An 8897-nucleotide genomic window follows, 5' to 3' on the forward strand; every position below is an offset into this window, starting at 1 on the left:
AGAGTCTCTTCTCCATGAGATTATGAAGGAGAACTTTCCAGACATGCCAAGAGATTCCAAAATTCAGATAGCAGACAGTTTCAGAACTCCAGCACAACTCAACCCAAATAAGACATCCCCCAGACACATCATAATCAATTTCACTAAAGTTAATATGAAGGAGAAAATTCTGAAAGCTGCCAGATGAAAGAAAACCATTACCTACAAGGGGAATAATATCAGAGTAACTGCAGATCTCTCTGCTGAAACCTTTCAAGCTAGAAGAGGATAGTCATCGAGTTTTAATCTCCTAAAACAAAATAACTTTCAACACAGGATCCTGTACCCAGCTAAACTGAGTTTCATTTATGACGGAGAAACTAAATACTTCAACGACATTCACATGTTGAAGAAATTTGCCACAACTAAATCAGCTCTCCAGGACATTCTTAGACCTATCCTCCATAAAGACCAGTGTAATTCTCCACCACAAAAGTAAACCCACCCCCCAAATTTTTTGATCAAATTCCAACTTCCAAGGTCGCAAAAGGATTAAAAATGTCCACCGGTCTCTCAAAAGGCTTATCAATACCCTCAATTAATGTAAATGGTTTAAATTGTCCTCTAAAGAGGCATAGGTTGGCGGACTGGATAAAAAAACTCAAGCCAGATATCTGCTGCATCCAAGAATCGCACCTTACATTAAAAGACAGATATAGACTCAAGGTGAAGGGATAGTCATCTATATTCCAGGCAAATGGAAAGCAGAAAAAAAGCAGGCATTGGAATCCTGTTTGCAGACGCAATAGGCTTTAAACCAACCAAAATAATTAAGGATAAGGATGGACACTTCATTTTTGTTAAAGGTAATACTCAATATGATGAGATCTCAATTATTAATATTTATACACCCAACCACAACCACCTCAATTTATAAGAGAAACTCTAACAGACATGAGCAACGCGATTTCCTCCACTTCCATAGTAGTTGGAGATTTTAACACCCCTTTAGCAGTCCTGGATATATCCTCTAAAAAGAAGCTAAGCAAAGAAATTTTAGATTTAAACTCAACCATTCAACATCTAGACTTAACAGACAGCAACAGAACATTTCATCCCAAAAAAACTGAATACACATTCTTCTCATCAGCCCACGGAACATACTCCAAAATCGACCACAACCTAGGCCACAAATCTAACCTCAGCAAATTTAAAAAAATAGAAATTATTCCTTGCATCTTCTCAGACCATCATGGAATAAAAGTTGAACTAAATAACAACAGGAACCTGCATACCCATACAAAAACATGGAAGCTAAACAACCTTATGCTGAAGGATACATGGGTTATAGACGAGATTAAGAAGGAAATCACCATATTTTTGGAACAAAACAGCAATCAAGACACGAATTACCAGAACCTCTGGGATACTGCAAAGGCATTCCTACGAGGGAAATTTATAGCACTGCAAGCCTTCCTCAAGAAAACGGAAAGAGAGGAAGTCAATAACTTAATGGAACATCTCAAGCAACTGGAGAAAGAAGAACACTTCAACCCCAAACGCAGCAGAAGAAAAGAAATAACCAAAATCAGAGCAGAATTAAATGAAATTGAAAACAAAAGAATTATACAACAGATCAATAAATCCAAAAGCTGGTTTTTTGAAAAGATCAATAAAATAGATAAACCTTTGGCCAACCTAACCAGGAAAAAAAGAGTAAAATCTCTAATTTCATCAATCAGAAATAGTAATGATGAAATAACAACAGACCCCTCAGAAATTCAAAAAATCCTTAACAAATACTAAAAGAAACTCTACTCTCACAAATATGAAAATCTGAAAGAAATCGACCAATACCGGGAAGCATGCCACCTACAGAGACTTAGCCATAACGAAGTGGAAATGTTGAACAGGCCTATATCAAGTTCTGAAATAGCATCAACTATACAAAATGTCCCTAAAAAGAAAAGCCCAGGACCCAATGGCTTTACGTCAGAATTCTACCAAACATTTAAAGAAGAACTAGTACCTATACTACTAAACCTTTTCCAAAATATAGAAAAAGAAGGAATATTACCCAACACATTCTACAAAGCAAACATCACCTTGATCCCCAAACCAGGGAAAGACCCAACAAGAAAAGAAAATTATAGACCAATATCACTAATGAATATTGATGCTAAAATACTCAATAAGATCCTAACAAACAGAATCCAACAACACATCAAAAAAATTATACACCACAACCAGGTGGGATTTATCCCAGGGTCTCAAGGCTGGTTCAATATACATAAATCTATAAATGTAATTCAACACATAAACAAACTTAAAAATAAAGACCATATGATTCTTTCAATTGATGCAGAAAAAGCTTTTGATAATATCCAGCATTCCTTCATGATCAGAGCACTTAAGAAAATTGGTATAGAAGTGACATTTCTTAAACTAATAGAGGCCATCTACAGCAAACCCACAGCCAATATCGTATTGAATGGAGTTAAATTGAAATCATTTCCACTCAGATCAGGAACCAGACAAGTTTAACTCATATTTTGGACACCTGATTAAATTCAGCTCTAAAAGTATAGATAAAAAATTATATACTCCTTGTTTGTGACACTGAATTTCCAAAGCACTAAGGGAAAAGGGAGACTAACCTCTCATTTAAGTACCAATTGCCCATGACAAACATCTACACAATATCAGATAAAGAGTCTAACAAATAAAACTACATAATAAACAAACTCGAATCACAGTGTTTTAAAAAATGTAATCATTGGTAATATTCAAAGAAGGCATTGCGTCATTAACGTTCTGTTCTAGACGATGATATTCCACTGTTTTGGGACAAAAGCCATCGCGCCATTTCCGGCTTTGAATCAAAAGGAAAATCTTCCTTTTGTTGTGGTAAGTAACATAAGTGACAGCTACACAAAAAGCAAAGATAATAAAATAAAAAATGAAATGGTTATCTTCCTCCTTTATCTTTGAAGATGGGCTCTTAAAAGGTTTCACCGACTGTTCAATTTTCATGGAACCCTTGTTTTCTATCGAGGTGTCATTAGACTCATCATCCTTGGGGCTGGTGGTCAAGTCATAGTCTGTTACTCCAAACTCACCATTGTCCAGCATGTCTCTGGCGATGGACGTAGAACCGCTGAGTGTGAGAAGATCTTTCTCCTGTATGCTAGAATACTCATTGTCAAAAGCTCCGTCTAGGAACAGACTAGGCAGTGAGGGAGGAGGGGCCACAAGTGCTCTTTCACTATTCTCTCTACCAGTTGTGGGAGGGAGCGTGACACGGTTTTCTTGTATTTGAGTACTCACGTTTGGGGCAGAAACGTTTGAATTAAATATAGTTTGGTTTGGGTTAAGTGATATGACACTGGAGATAGTGATGGACGCGAGCAGGAACGTCAGGACGAGAGGCTGGGCCAGCCCCCTAAGAACCTGGAAGCCGGATTCCGGCAGCAGCTTCCCTGGAGCAGCCCTCCTCATCCTTCCGAGGGCAGCAGCGATCATAACAGATTTGGCCTGGAGTCTGCTCTGTGTTCCTAGGCTCTACATTATGACGTCATACGCTGCGTAAAGCTCCGCAGCCCCGCCTCTGATCTTTAATATAAGAACCTGGCCGGGTGCCGGTACACAGTGGTTATGGCGTCAGCTACATTCACTGAGGCTGGCATGTTCGAGGCGGCCCGGGTCAGCTAAACAACAATGACAACTGCAACAAGAAAATAGCCAGGAGTTGTGGCATGTGCCTGTAGTCCCGGGTGCTTGGGAGGTTGAGGCAAGAGAATCACTTAAGACCTAGAGTTTGAGGTTGCTGTGAGCTGTGACGCCACAGCACTCTACTGGGGTGACACAGTGAGACTCTGTCTCAAAAAACCAACCAACCAAACAACAACAAAAAAACGTGTTGGGGTTCCTTGTGGTAAAAATCAATGACAGTATGGCACTCCTCCAAGAGTGGTCCACTAGGAGTTTTGAATTCTCAAGCGAATCCACACTTAGCCTTTAGCAAGTCATCAAAATTACTATTTAAGGCTTGGCGCCATGGCTAAATGGTTAGGGCGCCAGCCACATACACTGGGGCTGGTGGGTTTGAACCCGGCCAGGGCCTGCTAAAACGACAACAACAAAAAATAGTTGGGCGCTGTGGAGGGCGTCTGTAGTCCCAGCTACTTGGGAGTCTGAGGCAAGAGAATCACTTAAGCCCAAGAGTTTGAGGTTTCTGTCAGCTGTGATGCTATGGCATTCTACTGAGGGCAACAAAGTGAGACTCTGTCTCAAAAAAAAAAAAAAATACTATTTAAGCATTCCTACTAGTAATTAGCTCCAGATCCTTCTGCTTCAGGCAAACTGGTCTTGCCTGTGATTCTACTTGTATCTCTAGATTTCGAGGTGTTGGTTTACTCTGTGGCCTAAATTTTATGTTGCATCTTAGAAAAGTTGGTTTTCTATTTGTTCAGCATTTTTCCTTGTTATGAGAAGATTAGCCATGATTTCCAAGCTCTTTATATGTTGGAGCTAAGGCTGAACGTCACTATTATATTTATTAATTTTAAGATTTTCCATTTGGGCAGCACCCATATCTCAGTGGGTAGGGTGCCGGCCACATACAATGAGGCTGGCAGGTTCAGACCCAGCTGGGCCTGCTAAAAAAACAGTGACAACTGCAACAACAACAACAACAACAAAATGGCTGGGCTTTGTGGCAGGTGCCTGTAGGCCCAGCTCCTTGGGAGGTTGAGTCAAGAAAATCCCTTAAGCCTGAGAGTTGGAGGTTGCTGTGAGCTGTGGATGCCATGGCACTCTACCCAGGGCGACAGCTTGAGACTCTGTCTCAAAAAAAAAAAAAAGGACTTTCCATTTGATTTTTCTCCTTACATTTGAGTTCTTAGGTGAAATTGTTATTTTGTCATTTTTTTTTTTTTTGAGACAAACTCTCACTATGTAGCCCTTGGTAGAGTACAGCAACCTCAAACTCTTGGGCTTAAGTGATTCTCTTGCCTCAGCCTCCCAAGTAGCTGGGACTACAGGCGCCTGTCTCAATGCCCAACTATTTTTTGTTGCAGTTCCCCTTGTTGTTTAGCTGGCCTGGGCCGTGTTTGAACCCGGCTCCCTCAGTGTATGTGGCTGGTGCCATACCCACTGAGCTATGAGTGTCGTTCCATAGGTGGTCTTCACGTCCAAGAGGCAGCTCTGTTCGCTTCCATGTCCCATTGACTTTAACATCTGGTGTTGCAGCTAAAATGTGTTTTGCCTTAAATCCTATTCTCAGACATATTTCAGTGGTGAAATTCCAGGAAACATCACTCCTTATATAGGAGTGACTCCCTATATATAAAGATATAAATTTATTTTTAGAAAGTCCATTTTTCTAAAATGGAGCAGAAGCAAGAAGTGAATAATGAAAATATCTCTATCCCTCCATGGCTTACTTTATGAAATATGCTTTTTCACAGGTCCAAGGGGGAATTAGTTACTGAGAAGAGAAGAAGTAAAGAGATGAGCCATTTCCCTCTATTCTAGAAGATAGAGAAGTAGAAATAGAAACAGACAGTTGCTCCAGGAGAAAATATGAAAGGATGAGGAAAGTCTTCTCTCTATAAATTAGAGAAAGGCAAATTCTAACAAAATGGAAATGCACTTTATTTTGGCTTCTAGGATTGTTAAAGAACAAACCGACAGTTCTAGTGTGCTGGGGGGAAGAGAGATAGGTGGGTACATTATTGCTTCGCTGCTGGTGGGAGGGGAAATTGGCAACTATGGCTCATTTGTGACATGTATCCCAGGTGATCAAGATCTGTGGAGAAGTGGTTTTTGATCCAGCCATCAGTTCCCTGTTGACCACACAGAGACGTGATTCTAGCTGGGTGAAGACGTAAGAAATAGCTCTGATTATGTGCAGGTTGGTGTGAGAATAATAAGGCTTGCCTGAGAAGTCTTAGGGTCACAGTTGGGGCAGAGTCAGATTCTTTTACACCCCCACCCCACCCACCAATTCATTTTAGTTCTCCAATGGTGCATGGGGTCGGACAGAACTGATGCTGGAGACCTGGGAGTGATAAATGAGAAATGTTTGAAAGTCCTGAATCAATAAATTGCAGGAACTGTGGTCTAAAAAGCCAGCGCTAAATGTTCACAGACTCTAACCGATAGATATTTGTTTGTCTGTCTGTAGGGGGCGGCATAACCCATAAGAAAGGAAGAGGAAGCGCTTGAGGGGATATTTGTTGGAGACTGAAGCAAGCGCGCATTTCTTCAAGTAAATGTGGGTCCAGAACTGGTCACAAGGGGGCGGCAGAGGCAAGTGCTAAACCAGAAGATGCTCTTCCATTCTTGTCCTGTTTTCAGAAAACCCTGATCCCAGTCGTTTTTGGTTCTGGGAAAGCACTGTCAATATCTATCGGGAAGAAAAGGTAGGGGTGAAGTGGAGTAAAGCAGAAAAATGGGAGAGGGCAGGGTGTTATGGGTACTTCTGAAAGCTTGTTCACTCTGGAGAAGGTGCACCCCCAGACTATATGCCAGTACATCTACCAATCTCTATTATTTGTCTGTCTACCTTTAGAAAATAATTTGGGAAAGAAAGGGAGGCATATGATCCGCAGAGTGTGATATCTGTAGATCAGGGGTCCTCAATCTGCGGCCCGCGGGCCACATGAGGTGGTGTGATTGTATTTGTTCCTGTTTTGTTTTTTTACTTCAAAATAAGATATGTGCAGTGTGCATAGAAAATTTGTTTATAGTTTTTTACTTTAAGCTATAGTCTGGCCCTCCAACGGTCTGAGGGACAGTGAATTGGCCCCGTGTTTAAGAAGTTTGAGGATGCCTGCTGTAGATAAAAGGTAGGAATGAGATGTCAGAGTCAGAACACAAAGATCAGAGGAAACTCAGCTTGTCCCACTCCCAGCCTTTTTTCTTGCCCCCCTTTTATCTTGGTACAGGAAAAAGGTAGGTGCTGTGCCTCTGGGGAAAGAGTGGAAATGAGATTGAGAGAGGTAAATGCTCATAGGAGAAACATTTGAAAATTGTAACCCTACATCAGGAAAGGGAGATACAGATACTCATGTACTCTGTTTGTTGATGTGACTCTCTGAGGAGACTTGTATCAAAGCTCTCTGTGTTTACATTGTTCCTAGGTCCACATTGAATGTCAGTTAGATAGCTTGTGTCCAGGAAAAGCATGTATAACAATCTCCTTCTTAGAACATTACAACTAGATGACTTTTCCTTTTTTAAGAGTGAGACCCATCTATGACTTGTAATATGTGTAGGATGTCCTCAGATTAATGAATTAGTGAAAACACGTCTGTGGATGGGATCTATTAATCAGAAGAAGGTGCAACAAAGGAAGAAAAGATTGGAAGAGGTGGGGAGCTGCTGACAGGGGTGGGGAAAGGTAAGGGCTCTAGTCTTCAGTCCATGGTCCAGGAAAAGCAAAGCCATGGAGATAAGACGTACATGAACCATGGGCAGTAAGAACCAAGATCTCTCCAAAAGGACACTATCAAATCATACAATAATTTCCTTTTCCCCAATAAAAATGATGACATTTTAGGGGGATGATGAAGAAATGTTAGTTGGAGTTTTAACCTCTTCAAGTGTCTTTTCATTCAGGGAAAAATATATCATGAACCCAAGGATGCAGGTTTTTCATTTTGCCACACTATCAATAGTCCTTTGGCCAGTCCCTCAATGTTAGAAACACAATCCCCACTCCTGACCCCGCTGTTGGAGAGGCTTTGTGTGCCCCAGATAACTTGAATGTGAGTATTGAAAAGCAGGGCCAGATTAAGATGTACATCATTGAAGTGTGTCAGGAGCCTGTGTTACATGGCTGCAACTCATTTCTGCAGCAGGCCGGATTAAATTTGTTAATAAGCATGACAGTTATTAATAACATGCTTGCCAAGTCTGCTTCAGACTTGAAGTTTCCTTTGATATCAGAGGAAAGTGGAAGTGCTAAGGTTCAGCTTTTAAAACCGCTGATGTGTTTGTCCGAAAAGCCAGTCTTGGCAGGGGAATTGCTCAGTGCCCAGATGCTATTGTCATTCATGACCCTCTTTATCAGAAATGGAAACAGAGAGATGCCCCCGGAAACCCTTGCCCTGTAAATGGCCACCTGGAACACAATGGGACTGAATCCACCCCGAATCCACTTGGCCTGCAGATATCAAAGAATCTGCGGAGGGTGCTAGGGAAGACCCAGCCTTAGCGATCACCACATCACTGGGTGAAAGTGCCAGTGCTAAATGGAGGACCACACTCCTATTGGCCAGGCAGGGCCTCCCACAGAGCTTTGAATAACTCCTTGGTTTTGCAGTCTGCAGGCAAAGTGCAATGTAAATTACTCCCTGGAAGCCTCCTTCATGTGGTAAAGGGATCACTCTGGCTGCCTGCTGTGGATAAAGAACACCAAATCATATGTTACCTATGATGGGGGTGGTCTCCCTCCCAGAGCAGAACCACTTTGCACAGACCAGCCCCACATCAGAGCTTGAGCTGAAAATGTATTTGTTGTGGCTTAGGTTGAATTACTTTTCATCTACTCTCTTCTACACGAGCTGACAGATGGGGAACCTATTCATCAAAAAAAGGGGACTCCCATTCTATCTACTGTACTGACTTAACCTCTTCCACCCAAGCCCACATCTGTGTGTATCATCAATAAAGTTGTGTGCTTCGATTGGCAAAAATAGAGACCTGACCCTTGTCCTTGAGTTTATAATCTGCATGAAGAGAAAGCGAAAAACCACATGATAAACGCCAGCAGACTGGGGCATCTGCTCCCTGACACAGGCACACTTCCCAGTGCTGACAGAAGGCAAGGGTAGCAGGAGGATGCAATGCTCAGAATGAGCCTCAGGAAGGGGCTGGAGGCAGGGCTAGGAGACTGGGGTGGAGGCGGCTGA

General features: G+C 41.8%; 1 pseudogene across 1 annotated transcript; it reads left to right on the forward strand.

The window, feature by feature from the left end:
- Nucleotides 1-4035: 4035 nt before the first annotated feature.
- LOC128576942 (protein ARMCX6-like) lies at nucleotides 4036-8685 on the forward strand (annotated as a pseudogene). The gene is made up of 2 exons (XR_008377499.1): nucleotides 4036-4046; nucleotides 7566-8685. The product of XR_008377499.1 is annotated as a protein ARMCX6-like (transcript).
- Nucleotides 8686-8897: the final 212 nt, after the last annotated feature.

Source organism: Nycticebus coucang, chromosome X, assembly GCF_027406575.1.
Source record: "Nycticebus coucang isolate mNycCou1 chromosome X, mNycCou1.pri, whole genome shotgun sequence".
Lineage (NCBI taxonomy): Eukaryota > Metazoa > Chordata > Mammalia > Primates > Lorisidae > Nycticebus > Nycticebus coucang.